Here is a 15,889-nt window from a genome sequence, read left to right on the forward strand (position 1 = left end):
GCACTATCATGAACAAAAAAAAAAATGTTATTTTTTTTTTTTGTTCATGTTAATGCAAACGGATCCGTTCTGAACGGATCTAAGCGTTTGCATTATAGGTGCGGATCCATCTGTGCAGACACCAGACGGATCCGCTCTGAACGCAAGTGTGAAAGTAGCCTTAAAGGGAATCTGTCACTAGCAATTTACCCCCAATTTTTTTTTCATGAATCCATGTTTAACAGAGTACCTGTTTTCCATCTGTCTTGCTCTTTTGATTGTGAGTCTTGTCATGTCTTCAAAAAATCGATTCTTATGATATGTAAATGAAGCTGTAAGGAGCCCAGAGGGGCGTTATTCTTTCTCCACGGTGCCCAGGAACGCCCCTCTGAAGTGCCGTGCCCGCCTAAGTTTGAAAACTAATAACGCCTCCAAGTTCATCTAAATCGCCTCCCAGAGGCACGGCTAAGTGCTCAACACCCCCCTCATCAGTGCCGCGCTCTGCGGCAAACACCCCGATCCTCCTCTCGCCGGCATCCCAAATCCCGCGCAGGCGTAGTGCCGTCAGTCATCTTATCATAGCGCAGGCAATCGCCGGCACTGCGCCTGCGCGGGATTTGGGATGCCAGCGAGAGGAGGATCGGATTTGGGAGGCGATTTAGATGAACTTGGAGGCGTTATTAGTTTTCAAATTTAGCCGGGCACGGCACTTCAGAGGGGCGTTCCTGGGCACAGTGGAGAAAGAATAACGCCCCTCTGGGCTCCTTACAGCGTCATTTACATATCATAAGAATCGATTTTTTGAAGAAATGACAAGACTCACAATCAAAGGAACAAGACAGATGGAAAAAAGGTACTCATGGATCCATGTTTAATAAAGTACCTTTTTTCCATCTGTGTTTTTCTTTTCCATGTCAGTCTTGTCCTTTCTTCTAAAAATCGATTCTTGCTGTAAGCCGGACTGGAGCCCAGAGGGGCGTTCTTTCTCCACGGTGCCCCTCTGATTAGTGCCGTGCCCGCCTAAATATGAAAACTCTAACGCCTCCATCATTTAGCTGAATCGCCTCCCAGAGGCGCGGCTAAGTCCTAGACACCCGCCCCCCTCCTCAGCGCTGCGCTCTGAAACACCCGATCCTCCTCTCGTCGGCGTCCCAAATCCCGCGCAGGCGCAGTGACGATGTTGAAGCTGTTGCCCTCAGCCGTATTATCAGAGCGCAGGCAATCGCCGGCACTGCGCCTGCGCGGGATTTGGGACGCCGACGAGAGGAGGATCGGGTGTTTCAGAGCGCAGCGCTGAGGAGGGGGGCGGGTGTCTAGGACTTAGCCGCGCCTCTGGGAGGCGATTCAGCTAAACATGGGGGGGGGGGCCCTGGGGAGAAAAGCAGCCGCATAGCCGGCTGCTGGTCATCAGTGGGCGGGGCCTTATCTGCGCTACGGGCCCCCCAGTGCCGCGGGCCCCATAGCAGTGGCGTGGTCTGCCTCTATGGGCGGTACGCCACTGGGCACCACCAGACAGTAGCTATTTGAAGGGGTCACACAATCCTTTAATGGCTACAGCCTCTTCAATGCCATCTGCTAGTTGCATGGTACTGTAGCTTCTTCCCTTGGAAGTGAATGGGACAAAGCTGCAATAACCTACAATATCCCAGGTAGTAGCTCCACAAACACTTTATCGGTGGGGATGCTAAATGTCGGATCCCCTCACCTCACTGATCTCATATAAATGCCCTAATATGAAGAAATATAACCAATATCCTGAACCAGGAAAACCTTTAACACTGTAAGTGTGGACCATGCACACTGGCACTGGCATTTCTACTTACTTTCAGACATATGTATAAGGGCTAAATGATCTTCCAGGTCTTGTGATTGGATATTTACTCGGTATTCTTAGGGGGGTTGTCCCATCTTTAGAATGAAGCCACCCTAATAGTGGGTCTGGTTTTTCCAACTGTTAGAGAACACCTCTTCCAACTGCCACTGCACTGGGTGCTTATGAGTCACATATCAGCGGGTGTGAACCCACTGTGCCACTGACTGGCTATACTTTGGAGGGGGGTGTCTAAGCAACTACCTGGTTTTCACTAGAGCCTCAGATGGTGAGTATAGACTTGAGCCTTTAGGGTAGTTGCCAGCGGATACTCCAGAGCAATCCCCGAGTCAGTGGCAGCTTGTCCTGGTGGACCAGGAGATACCTGAATAGGTACCAGAAGTACAAGCATAGTCAGGTGGGCATAGACGTTACCAAGAGCAATGGTGCAGGTTCGAAGAATAAGCCAGAGACGTGGTGAGACAGGCAATAGGTCAGGGCAGGCGGCACAGGTACAGGTCAGGCAATCCGGGTCGGCAACAGGAGAGACAAAGCAAGCAGGCAGGGATCAGACGATAAGCAGAGTCCAGGAATGAAGTATAGTTCAGGAGCACACGAGAGTAACAGGAAGCAGCAAACTCAAGGACCTTGACACTGAGGCATCTGGGAAGAGGGCTGAGCCACTTAAATACATGTAGGAAAACCAGAGTTGGTCAGCAAGGTCACCTGACCTAGCCCACATAGCCCAGGGAGTGATGTGCTCCACCCTTAGAGCAGTGTAACACAAAACCAGCCATGCTGTGTCCAGGGCTGAGTGGAAGCTGTGGAGTGAAATCCTCAAAAGCCATAACACCTACAGTAACAGAGCCCAGGGCCGCTGCAGTAAAATGGGAAGCACCGGCCATGGGTCACCGGTGAGTGCGGCGCCTGGGACATCGGCAATAAGAAGGGGAACAGCGGCGTACAGCAGCCGCTCTTACAGAAACCTTATATTTTAATATGCCCGTTAAAATGAATGAGCCATCAGGTAACACTTGGTCACACTGAGCCTACAAGAGTGAAGTTCCCGCTTTTGCTCTCTCGTGAAAAGACGTTTATCAGGAAAATAAGCTCTGCAAGGCAATGTTGTCCTCATAGCAGCAGATGACTTTGTGGTTGCAGTTTATCTGCAGCTGGATGGAGGCAGAACATCTTGGCCTCATTCAGCTGAATACCTTGTGCTGCTCATTACTACACTATACTGGTAATGACCAAAGCCTTAGCACCTACAATGTGGGTCTCATAGTAAGAGCTGTGTAGTAACTCTTCTCTACTTTCTGGCAGATGCTGGCAAAGGAGGAGTATGGCATCGGAGTGGACTGGTATTCATTTGGTATCATCTTAAATCAAATGATTACCAGTAAGTGTACGTACCATCCTACACTATTTGACACAACGCGCTCCATCGCTGAATACATCATTAAAGAGGTCAGTATGTTACTGCATGGAATTAATGTGTTTTATATAATGTTATGTGACAAACTGACAAGAAGACATCCCCACACACACACACACAATACCCTATAGTACACCACGAACTCCTTAATACTTGCCATTGTAGTGTTTAGAACTTCGGTTGTTTCTCAGAGGTGCTGGTAGCAGAATAACAATACTCAACGAGTGCTTATGTAGTATTCAAGGCTACAATATCGGTCTTCACAAGAAAGGATGCTGAGGATTCACCCCTGCAGCCACAACCTGACCAGAGCCGGCACAGCAATATCACAATGTCTAACCTGCCCTGAAGCCTGGTTAAATACAGTAGCAGCATGAGCTGCCACTTTTATAGGCAAGAAGGAGAACATTATAGAGGTTCTCCCATCGTAAAATATTTGAGAAAACCTGACCTAATGGATATTTGAAAAGAGATTTTTACTTTATAGTAAGAGTCAGGTAGTGAAGGTACTGAGTAGAGATAAGTGAATTTCCGCTTATGAAATTCGTTTGCGATTTGTTTACTAGAAAAAGCAGAATTGTGTAATGGATTCCGTTACCACGGACCATAACGCAATTCTATGACGGAATGCCTTTAGAGGCATTCTGTTATTTATTCCGTCATAATTGAAGTCTACATCCGTCCCGTTTCCGTTATGCAGGACGGATCCATTATGCAGCCCATAGGCTTCAGTTATGACGGAATGAATAACGGAATGCCTCTAAAGGCATTCCATTAAGCATTCCGTCATAGAATTGCATTATGGTCCGTGGTAACGGAATCCATAACACAATTCACCTTTTACCACCAAACGAAGTGTGAAGGAATTTCAAAATATGAAATTCACTCATCTCTAATACTGAGGACACATCTACTATACACACAGTCCACCACTCTGAATTTATTCCAGAAGCAGCCTCAGACACTACAGTATGAGCCCAACATATTCGGGCAAATTTCTCAAAACTGTCGGAAAGGAAAGGTAGAGATGTTGCCCATAAAAATCAATCACATTGTTAATTTAATTTTGCAGCTAGTCTCTGAAAATATAGATCTGGAATCTGATGTGGTCATTTATAATTACATTTCTCATTTTAAGCTCCTCCAGAGAGATCCTGCCAAGCGCTTAGGAGTCCATGGTAACATCCGAGGCCATCAATTCTTCCAGCATATTGACTGGGTGTCAGTGGAAGCCCTTCAGATGCCACCACCACACATCCTTGTAGTAAGTACATCAACAGAGAGTCTACTCTGTTAACGATACTCTTTATATACTATATACTAATCTCAGTATCAGAGCACTCCAAACTACATTTGACTACTGAGGATGGTGAAACAGTACTAAATTAAAGTCAGGTTCCAGGCAGTGCTCAAGGTCCTGTCCTGTCCCGTATACCCGTTATGATTTTCAAATATTCTTTTTGAGGCACTTAAAGGGAACCTGTCACCTGGATTTTGGGTATAGAGCTGAGGACATGCGTTCCTAGATGGCCACTAGCACATCCGCAATACCCAGTCCCCATAGCTCTGTGTGCTTTTATTGTGCAAAAAAAAAACGATTTGATACATATGCAAATTAACCTGAGATGAGTCAGAGCTTGAAAATATGACTCTTCTCTGGTCGCACAAGTAAGATATGACTCTTTTTATGTTACTTTGCATAAAAGGCGGGAAGTACAAAAATGCATTGAATTCGTCTGCAAATGAAATTAAAAGTGTAATTTATATGTTTAGGGTAACACAATGAACATTTAGAAACGCTCAGTGAGGGTCGCATAGTAGAGGTGACAGGTTCCCTTTAAAATGTTGTTGTGAGCTTCATATCAGGTTTATGATAACCTGTAATCACTGTTTCCTTATTTATATCTATTTCTTGTTCTTGTAGCCATCTGTACCTCAGCACCATGCCAAATCTTTCAACCTGAAGAAAATGGAGGCAGCAGAGGCCAAGAAGCGACGTCTACCACTGAAACATCAGGCCATTTTCAGAGGGTTTTCATTTGTCACCTGGTAAATCCTCCACCAGCTCTAATGTCACCAGAGCAAGATGTCCTCCTGAGTTCCTGGCGAAGATCAATGGATGGAAAGAAGAATGGACCCAGGTATATAGCTGGAAATAAGAATTGCTCCTATATAGTTGTATGAACTTCATAATGATTCAATATTTAAGGTTCACAAATGTGAAGCTTCAATTTTATGAGCAGTAAATGCTTGTGTAAAATCACATGTAGAAAACAGTCTTTGTGTATTATTCCACATCATATGTTCTCTCTACTGATTCATCCTGTGATGTAGGCCACAGTATGAAGACCCAGACACACATCTTAAAGAATGAAGATAAGCTTGACAGTGAAGACAAACACTGATGGACGCTTTGCAATCTGCACAGTTGGCAGTAAGTATAAGCGCGAGAAAATCTGCGCTTATTCCTAATCATAGGCATGTGTAAGGCTACTTTCACACTAGCGTTAAGTTCTTCCGGCAGGGGAACAGCCTGCCGGATCCGTACTAACGCTTGCACAAGTGTGCTGCCGGAAGTCTGGCCCGGCCTCATTCACTATAATGGGGACGGGCGGGAGATGCAGCCGCAGCACAGCCAACATGCTGAGAGGCGGCCAGACAAATACCACAGCTGTGGTATTTTTCAGGCCGCCTCTAGGCATGTTTGCCATGCTGTGACCGCATCTCACGCCCATCCCCATTCTAGTGAATAGGGCCGGGCCGCACTTCCAGCAGCACACTTGTGCAAGCGTTAGCACGGATCCGATAGGCTGTACCCCTGTTGGAACAGCCTGTCAGACAAACCTAACGCTAGTGTGAAAGTAGCCAAATTCACCGGTAACTGATCTTCTCAAATTCATGATAGCGCCACCTTGTGATGCTGTCTTGGGTTGGAGAAAATCAAGAATACCCGGCTATTAAGGGGTGGAGGAGGCCGGATCTTTTTTTTTTTTTTTTTAACCACATGCCTATGATCCTTTTAGACATGACCCACTATATGCAGAGTTATACTCTGTATATAGCATTTTTTTTACGTTACCGGTAATAGTATTTCTTCTTGTCCATGACAGTGCTGTCCTAGATGAGAGGAAATAGGTGCGGAATGGCCGGCTATTAAGGGGTGGAGGAGGCCGGATCTTTTTTTTTTTTTTCAGACTAACAATCTGTCATCAGAGGATACCAATGAATCCGGCAAGTAGACGCCAGAAGACCAGCACGTCCCAAAGTAAGTCGAAGCAATATTTTCTCCTTTCTAAACAGGCATTTTGTATTCACCGGTAACTGATCTCCTCAAATCCATGATAGCGCCACCTTGTGATGCTGTCTTGGATTGGAGAAAGTGAAGAATGGCCCGCTATCAAAAGGGGGAGGAAGTTGGATTTTTTTTATGGTTCAATCTCTTTTTTATTGAATCATTTTTATCATCCAATAAACATAGGTTGAGGTAACATTGGTTTCTAACAATATTTATGAGGAAATAGCTTAGTCATACAACAATGTAATGAAGAAAGGACGTCAACTAGGCATATAAGAAAGAATGTGGAGGAATCGAGTCACAAGTCAACTTAGATGAAATCCTACCGTGAGATAAGTATCATATGAATTATGCAGTATGGAAACAAAGACAAACTATGAAGGAGTTGAAAAACATGACATAGACTGACATAGAAGGGAAATAGGAGGGAGGGAGAGGTAAGAGTATATAAGTTCTGGGGAATATGTGGAGACAAATCGGCTATTATATTGACCAATTAGAAGGCTTATGAGGACGTAACACTATGGGTCAACCAAGTTGAGAATTGTACGGCTTTACAGAATAGAAACCAAGGCTCCCATATTTGTGCAAAAGCAGATCCCATACCTATATCTTCTGCATCCAGTTCCTCCATGCGAACTAGGCCGTCCAGAGCCAGTACCCAGGTTATCTTCTGGAGCTTCTCAGTCAACCTCCATCTATGTGGTATAATCTGCCTCATCGCTAATAGAAAGCCTAAGTTACCCGTTGGAGCTGGCCCATGAAGACAGATAGTAGGGCTTTCGTAGGTGAGGGAAGTACATTAGTCCGGTATAAGGCAAAAACGTCCTGCCATAGGTGTATGACTCCTGGGCATTCCCATCATATGTGTAACATGGAGCCTATACTTGCTGAGCATCGCCAACATGTATCAGGCACTGAGGGATAATATTGGTGGAGCTTTTCCGGGGTCCTGTACCACCTTGTTAGTATCTTATAATTGAGTTCCTGTAATCTGCATGACGTTGATGTTTTGTGGGTACATAATAAGGACCTCTTCCACTGCTCCTCTGTAAAAGTGACACCTAGTTCTTCTTCCCAAGCAGACATAAACTTAGGAACATTTGCTGGAGTGTTGACTGCTTTGTCCTCAAACTTTCTGGTGGTTAGCATGTTATATATGAGTGAAATGGCATGTCCAGGTGCTGAGTCTGCTACACACAGATAAGTTGGAATGTAGCTGCGGCCCAGGTGCCAGGGATCTAAGGAAGTTGCGTAGTTGAAAGTAATGAAACCAGCGTCCACTAGGGTGTGGGAAGAGATGCAATACATCACTGAGTGGGCGCAGGCCTTTATCCCTATATATTTTCCTAATTTTCAGTAAGTTTTCACTTGTAGATTGAAAAGTGGGAAGGAATTTAAGGCCCGGGGGTAAGGTTGGATGGTCTGTTATGATTGTTAGGGGACCTGGTACAGTGACTAGGCCGAGCTTGGTGTCAAATGTACTCCACATCTTAGCAAGGGTAAGTATTAGTGGCAAGGTCTGGAGCTGAGTTATCTGACTTTGTGTACTAGTGGGGAGCCCAAAAAATGCCCGAAGCTAGAGGTGGTGCTAAATTGTGTTCTATTTCCACCCACAATTTCATAGAGCAATTACGTACTAGATCAAGTACACAGTTTGCGATCACTGCCCTGTGATATGTGAGAAAATTAGGGAGACCCACTCCCCAGTAGCTCCTGGGGCGCATTAGTAGGCTATAACTCAGTCTCACCGCTTGGCCTTTCCAAATAAACTGTGAGGTCAATCTCTTAAGGCACATAAAAAAATGTTTGTGGAATCTCGCAAGGAACCGTCTGGAATAAGTATAGAAGTCTGGGTAGTATGTCCATCTTGATGGCGTTTATCTTATCGAACCAGGAGAGTTGGAGAGATGACCATTTCTGCAGGTTTAGCTCCACAGATCTAAATAGGGGTTTATAATTACGGTTAAAAAGATGGGACGGGTTCGAAGGTAAGTGAATTCCTAGGTGTTTAATGGATTGTGATGCCCACTTGAATGTGAACGAATTTTGAAGTTAGGTGACTTCTCGGCATGGTAAGATGATGTTTAATATCTCAGACTTTTGAATATTAACTTTAAAATTGCTGAGGCGCCCAAATACCTTAAATTCTTTAAGGACCAAGGGAAGACCTAATCTGGGGGAGGACAGGTAAATGAGGAGATCGTCTGTGAATAATGATATGTTGTGCTCTTTATTTCCTATTCGTATACCTTAAATGGATTGGTTGTTCCGGATCGCATTTGCTAAATATTCCATAACCAATTTATACAGGAATGGAGACAGGCGACATCCTTGATGTGTCCCAGTCCGTATTGAGAAGGATTCGGAGAGTGTGCTGTTAACTCAGACTCTTGCAGAAGGGGATGAATAGAGCGCCAGGATCCTATGTATCATTTTGAAACCTAACCAGGCTCCAGCATCTTCTCTAGGAAGCGCCAATTGACTCTGTCGAATGCTTTTTCCGCATTGACGGTGAGTAAGCATAGTTTTTTTTTTTTCGATAATTGTGCTCTTGCTATTAGTCCTATGGATTTCAAATTATTGCCACGAGCCTCCCTACCCGGGACAAAACCCACCTGTTCTCCATGTATACATCTAGGGATGTGTGATTGTAGTTGTAAGGGTATAAGTTTGGCATATATCTTCAGGCCTACATTAAGTAGAGAAATCGGCCTATAGTTGTCGCACAAGGAAGTTTCCTTGCCCGGCTTAGGGATGCCTGTGATGTGGGATTGTAAGGCCTGGTTTGGGAAGGGGCAATCTCTTGAAATGGATTTAAATGCCCTCAAGATGACGGGAGCCAGTCTAAGTTAGCTTTTAAATATGCCATTACGACTTTTTGAGGAGCTCTGGCGCTTGGCTGTGGATGGCTGTCATCTGTCACGGTGCGAGATGGCTTGGATCGTACAGGATCTTGGCCAATCAGTGTGATCTACAGGTGGCAGGTCGAATGTTTCCAGTAGCCTAGGAAGATCTGTTAATTATTTAAACACTGCTGTTTTCCCATTCTTCCTGGCAATCAGTTGGAAAGGGTATCCCCATCTGTAAACAATAGATTTATCTCTGAGATTTACGAGAAGTGGTTTTAAGGCCATGCGTAGCATTAAGTCTGGCGAGGTCAGATAATATAAGGATGTCTTTATTTCCAGGGGTAGGTAACTCAAAGTTTCTTGCTGCTTTAAGGATGGCTTCCATGTCTTTGTAAAAATGAATCCGACATATAATGTCCCGTGGTCTGGAAGGGTCACCATTCTTCTGCCCAAGAGCACTGTGAATCCTGTCTATTTCATTGGATTTGCCTGTGTCTCTATTTAGCATTTTGGCAAAATATTCTTGTGCCCAGGGCTCCATATCTGAGGTTGTCTCAGAGAGGCCTCTAATACACAACTTATTCCTCCTATTTCTTTTCTCTATATCGTCTATATGTGTGAGGATTTCTTGAATCTGTGTGGCATGATCCTGTAGGACCTGGTGATGTGAGTCCAGACCTGTCAATGCCTTTTCCTGCATCTCTTCTACCTCCTCCGACCTCTGGCCCACATGTTTAAGCTCTTTGTGCAAGGCTGCTATATCTTGCTTGTGAGAGGTTTCCAGCTGCATAAAAGAAGCATCCATCTCATTTTTTGTGGGCAGCTCTTTTAAATGAAGTTTTCAATGCCAGTCTTCATTTAAGTCTGTGGGGACTGGTGGGATGACTGACCTGGGCGTCATAGTGGGAGATTTCCCCCCTGCATTGAGGAGCTAGGGGATGTCACTGTGTGCTTGGAGAGTGCAAGGGAAGATGGGGTTGCAGAGCTTCGGCTTACCGCCACTGCGTAGGAGACCGGGGAACCAGCTCTCGTGGGTCCAGGTGTTGTGGTCTGTCTGGGTGCTGGAGCGCCTAGGTTCTGTGCAGGTGCAGAAACGTCTGTCCCACGCTAGTTCTCTGCAAACATGTCCTCCGTTCAGGCTTTGGCCCTATATGCTGGCTGAGCTGAAGAAGCGGGAGATCTCTGTCGTCTTACGGTCTGCGTGTGAAGGGGTTGAAGAGGGTTTCTGTCTGTGCCCCATCATTTGGCAGATGTTGCTGTAGGTGTCCTGTAAGTGGAGTAATGGCTGGAGATGTTCAGGACCTGAGGAATCATGCTGCCCACACCGCCATTGGAAAGCTCAGCCCCCAGAGGTTGGATTTTTTTTAACGACATGCCTATGATCCTGACCCACTATATAAAGATTTATACTCTGTATATAGTGATTTTTTAAAGTTACCGGTAATAGGATTTCCTATGACAATGCTGTCCTAGATGAGATGAAATAGGCGCAGAATGGAAGGGGTGGAGGAGGCCGATCTTTATTTTATTTTTCAAACTAACCACCTGTCAACAGACGATGCCAATGAACCCGGCAAGTAGATGCCAGAAGACCAGCACATCCCAAAGTAAGTAGAATCAGCATATTTTCTCCTTTCTAATCACATGCATGTTGTATTCACCGGTAACTGATTTCCTAAAATCCATGATAGCACCATCTTGTGATGCTGTCTTGGATTGGAGAAAGTCCAGAATGGCCCGCTATTAAAGGCTGGAGGAGGTTGGATTTTTTTAACGACATGCCTATGATCCTTTTAGATGTGACCCACTATATACAGATTTATACCCTGTATATAGTATTTTTTTTAAAGTTACCGGTAATAGGATTTCCTCTTGTCCATGACAGTGCTGTCCTAGATGAGGGGAAATAGGCGCGGAATGGCCGGCTATTAAGGGGTGGAGGAGGCCGGATCTTTTTTTTTTTTTCAGAATAACAACCTGTCAACAAACAATGCCAATGAACCCGGCAAGTAGACGCCATAAGACCAGCACGTCCCAACGTAAGTACAGGTGAAACCTAAAAAATTTGAATATCGTGCAAAAGTCCATTTATTTCAGTAATGCAAATTAAAAGTAATTGCATTAATGCAGCTTAAAATTTGAATTTTGTGAAAGGTTCATCATTCTAGGCTCAAAGTGTCACACTCTAGTCAGCTAATTAATCCATACCCCTGACAAAGGGTACCTCAAAATTGAGACTTTGGGATTTCATAAGCTGTAAGCCATAATCATCCAAATTATAAGGGCTTGAAATATCTTGCTTTGCATGTAATAAGTCTCATATATTAGTTTTACCTTATAAGTTGCATTACTGAAATAAATGCAAAACTTTGCACCATATTAAAAATTTTCGAGTTTCACCTATAGAAGCAACATATTTTCTCCTTTCTAATCACAGGCATGTTGTATTCACCGGTAACTGATCTCCTCAAATCCATTATAGCGCCACCCTGTGATGCTGACTTGGAGTGGAGAAAGTTATACTCTGTATATATGTATGTATTCGATACTGCGCGACGTGTACCCCCTTTTACTCTCCCTGCCTGTTCGGTACTATAAAGGCCCACAGTATATGATACAGTAACTCCCAGAGTAATAGAATACCTTTATCCTAGATGTTCAACTGCGGAGGCTGTTCTTCTGCGTCCTTCTTGCTTTTTCTTTTTTCTCTCTTTTCTTCTTTTAGGTGCCGTCCAGGATGGGGAAAGGTTTGAGGGGTTAAACCCTAATTGTTATTTGTGTTTTTTTATATAAAATACAGAGCTTGCCCCGGCCGGTGGCACAGCTCGTGGTTTGAAAAAGCCGCTTGTTCGCGCTTGCACGGAGTGCTGCGTGACGTCACGGTGGTAGCTACGATGGACCAGGAGGACCCATAACGGATCACCTCAAATTCACGATAGTGCCACCTTGTGATACTGTCTTGAAATGGAAAAAGTCAAGAATGGCATGCTATTAAAGGGTGGAGGAAGCATAATTTTTTTAACCATGTTTGATCATTTTAAATATAACGCACTATATACAGTTATACTCTACAGAGTCTACAGAGTACATATAATCATTTTTTTAACGGTAATAAGATTTACTCTTATCCATTACATTAAGTGGTGGAGGAGGCTGGATCTTTTTTGTTTTTCAGACTAAGGCCTCATGCACACGGCCGTTGTTGGCCTGTGTCTTTGCTGCAGATAGCAAACTGCGGTGCGCTATGCATGGGCACTGACCATATGCAGACCCATTCACTTGACTGGGGTCAGTGATCCACACCAAAAAACAGTAGTGCATGCCCAACTTTTTTGCGGTGCAGAGGCACGGACAGAAAACCCATAGAAGCATTCCATAGTGAGTGCGGAATGGGTCCGCATCTGTGATGCAGTACACAAACAGTCGGTTCGCTTATATTGCAGACTAGCTGTTTGCAGGCCGCAATACGGGCACTGGCCAACAATGGCCATGTGCATGAGCCCTAAAACCTGTCAAAAGAGGACACTAATTTACCTGGTAAGTAGAAGCCAGAAAACCAGCACATCCAAAAGCAAGTATAAGCAACATAATATTTTTGTCCCCTTTGTAATCAGGGTCATGTTGAATTCACAGATAACTGACCTCCTCAAGTTCAAGATACCGCCACCTTGTAATGCTGTCTTGCATTAGAGAAAGTCAAGAATGAGGTGGAGGAGGACAGATAATTTTGAACCCCATGCCTGAGACCATTTCAAATGTCACTCACTATGTACAAATAGTCAAAAAAAAATAAAAAAATATTTACCAGTAAGATTTAATTTTCTTCATGACAGTACTGTACTAGGTGAGTGGAAAAAGGCAGGGAATGGGGTGGAAGAAGTTAAATCTTTTCAGACTAACACCTGCGATTTCTGTGATTGGCACTGGACTGAAGTATAACAAGATCTTCAAAAATGAAGGCATAATGATCTCTACTAATAAAAGCTTTGAAGACGTGGACAGCCAGCATAAAATATAAGTGAACACCTGCACTCCATAGGCATGTGTAATTTACTAGTAACTGATCTCCTCAAATTCATCATAATCCACTTTGTGATGCTGTCTTGGAGAAAATCAACAGCCAGTTAGAAAACCTACGACTTGGATCAACTGTAATGTGGACTGTACATTAGGACAATGGACCACCAGTGAATTTGTGGAAAAGTACATGCCAACATCTAATAGACAAGCTGGACATCGTAGTTCTATACCAGCCAGACTGCAGAGGTTGTCCCTGTAAATTATAGGGTTTTGGTTCAATTAAGCAAAATATTTACAAGGCACACAAGATTACGTTCAGTCATTTGTCCAAAGGATCATGCACACGGTGAGCCAATGCCTTCTCCGTGCTGACCAAGCACAGTGCCGTACATTAGCGGCTATGCTTGGTATCGCAGCTCAGCACCATTCACTTCAAAGGGGCTGAGCTGCTCCTCGGCCTAGGAAAAGCCATGATAAGGACGTTGCTCTACTGCAAGCACCACTGCCTTCTCAAACAGCTGGTTGGCAGGGGTCTCCGCTGTCACTGATCAGATACTGCTGTCCTATCCAGAGGATAGATCATTAGTATTTAAATCCCAGAAAACCTGCAGTGCGGATTGGGCAACCAGCAGCATGTTCCACAGATTTTGAGTGTGGATTTCACCCTTTGAAAGGCAAAAGATGAAATCTGTGGAAAATCTGCATGTAGCTTTGGGTAAATCCTAACAGCATATTATTTCTGGCAAAACAAAAATGCAGATATTGCAATGAATCCACAGCAAAATCTGCATGGGTTTACATGAACATTTGCAGTAAATTTCACCTTGTGCTTTGCAAAGGGTGCAATCCACGGTAGAAATAGTATGCCGCAGATACACACCACATGACAATTTACACTCTGGATTTTTTGCAGCATGTTGATGAGATTTCTAAAAATGTCATTGACGTTGCGGGTAATGCAAAAGGCTGTGGATTTGCAGCAGGCTGTGTCCTTTAAGTCCTGTGTGGGAAGGGTCCGTATTTCGGTTGGTAAAAGTTATCCCCTATCCATACGATAAGTGATAACTTTTAGATTGGTGGGGGGTCTGGGACTTCCATGGATCACGGGAACGGGGGCTCTGTACCCCCTGAAATGACCGGAGCAGCAGGTTGCACATGCGCACAGCGCAATATCTTCGGATCTCCCATAGAAATGAATGGAGTGGCTACACGCATGTGCAACCGGCCACTTCGGTCATTTAAGTCGAGCTGCGAAGGCTACAGGGTCCCCATTCTCGTGATTGGTGGGGAGCCCAAGGGAAGGGCCCCCTCCAATCTAATAGTTATCCCCTATCCTGTGGAAAGGGGATAACTTTTACCAACCGGAATACCCCTTTTAGGCACACAGTCCAGATATTTCAACAGAGAATCTTGCCTCAGTAAATCTCCATCAAAATCTCAGTGTACTACATGAAGATTTGCAGCAGATTCTGACCCTCACATTGAAAAAGAGTAAAATCTGCTGTGCAAATTAGAAATAAATTGACATGCTACAGATCCGGACTGAATGTCAGTTTACTTATGGACAATTTCCACAGTATGTAGATGAGAGAATCTGTTACCGCCCTCAAGCTCTATTAAGCACAGTCCTACATAAATAGTACTGATCCTAAATTGCTAACTTATGTGCATACTCCCCCTCATTCCCCTGCTTCCTGATTCTGGAATACATTGCAAGGACTCAAGGAGAATTACTCAGAATTTATTCCAGCACTGGTTTGTGGGGGATTGGAGGAGAGTATGCACATACAAATTAGCGGTGTTCAGCCAGTGGAAGCAGTACTATTCCTGTAGTACTGTACTTAATAGGGATGAGGAGAAGGCTACAGACTCCCTTTATATTCGTATCTACTTTGCTGGTTCTGTTACGCTGCAGATTTTGTGTTGTTAAATCTGCATGTAATATGTTCCGTGTGCATAAATTCTTATGGCTCTAGGCCAGAGGTGGCACTCAGAGCCCTCTCTGTGGGCATTCGCACCCTGGAAAAAGTCTATGGTGTACCAATATGCCTTAGACTTTTCCTGCCATTCATCAGTGAAGGGCACACTATGAACAGCACAGGCAGCGCACTGAATGTAAGCAGGCCATTATAGCTAAATGATAAAGTACATGGAGGATATACTATATTGGACTGTAGTATTCAGGTTACGATAAATAAGTGGGTTTTGGGTTGCAGTTTGGGCACTCGGTCTCTAAAAGGTTCGCCATCACTGGCCTAGGCCCTCTGTCTGCTACTATGTGTCAGGTCTTATGACAAGTTTGTGTTGGTAGAGATTTCCCTATAAACCAACATTGCTTGGAGCATCTTCGAAATCCGCACTGTTGTTCCTGCTTACTTTAATCACTTATATACACTCAGGTCCATAAATATTGGGACATCAATGCAATTCTAACATTTTTGGCTCTATACACCACCACAATGGATTTGAAATGAAACAAACAAGATGTGCTTTAACTG

This window comes from Bufo gargarizans, chromosome 2 (assembly GCF_014858855.1).
Source record: "Bufo gargarizans isolate SCDJY-AF-19 chromosome 2, ASM1485885v1, whole genome shotgun sequence".
NCBI lineage: Eukaryota > Metazoa > Chordata > Amphibia > Anura > Bufonidae > Bufo > Bufo gargarizans.